Source organism: Dipodomys spectabilis, unplaced genomic scaffold (assembly GCF_019054845.1).
Source record: "Dipodomys spectabilis isolate Male_0828 unplaced genomic scaffold, ASM1905484v1 ptg000039l, whole genome shotgun sequence".
In the NCBI taxonomy this organism is placed as follows: domain Eukaryota; kingdom Metazoa; phylum Chordata; class Mammalia; order Rodentia; family Heteromyidae; genus Dipodomys; species Dipodomys spectabilis.
Genome location: NW_024870716.1, coordinates 1,641,657 through 1,642,720, shown reverse-complemented (window position 1 = coordinate 1,642,720; position 1,064 = coordinate 1,641,657).

Sequence of the window (1,064 nt, the reverse complement as noted above, 5' to 3'; positions counted from 1 at the left end):
TTCAGCTCAAGGCTAGCACTCTACCACTTAAACCACAGCGGCACTTCAGGTTCTCTGGTGGTTTATTGGAGATAAGAGTCTCTCGGGCTTTCCTACCCTGGCTGGTTTTGAACTGTGATCCTCAGATCTCAGCCTCAGATCTGAGCCACCGGCGCCTGGCTAAGATCCTTTCTTAAACTGGCCACTGGTGGCTCACACCTGTAATCCTAGCTACTCTGGAAGCTGACATATGAGGACTGCTGTTCAAAGCTAGCCCAGGCAGGAAACTCCCTGAGACTTTTATCTCCAATTAACCACTAGAAAACTGGAAGTGGAGCTGTGGATCAAAGTGGTACAGTGCTAGCTTTGAGCAAAAATGTTCAGGGACAGAGCCCAGACCCTGAGTTCAAGCCCCATGAGCAGAGAGAGACAGAGAGAGAGACAGAGACAGAGAGAGAGGAGAAAGAGAGAGAGAAGGAAGGGAAGAAGGAAGGAAGGAAGGAAGGAAGGAAGGAAGGAAGGAAGGAAGGAAGGAAGGAAGGAAGGAAGGAAGGAAGGGAAAAAGAAAAAGAAAGAAAAGGAAGGAAGGGAAGGAAGGAAGAAAACCCAGTAACACATTGGTAAGTGATGGAAGCAGAAGAGAACTCACAGCCACTGGTCTCAATCTGTTGCTTTTTTTATATTTATGTATTACTAGGATTATATCTGAGTTCACCATGGACATGAATTGTGCCAGTCTTCCCTTATGTTTCCTTAGAAGCACAGACATTCTTCTGCTGGTGAGTGGGGTTTATTTCTATTTAGCTACATTTGGGACAAAATATATTGAGGAATATGATAGAGGCAGTGGGCCCTTGACTTATAGCTCCCATGACCCAAAAAGTTTGAGGCATGCCACAGTTAGTTGATCAATAGCAAAAGGCCAGGGAATCCAGCGGTTTAGGGGCTGAGCCTTCTGCCACTCCTTCCATGACAGAAGATTCCTTATTTCAGACATGTTTCCATCAAATTATGTGTGTCCCAAATGCACCAAGAATGGTTTAAAAAGGTTTTCAGGGGAATAGCTGGGTAGGAAAATGGAATCT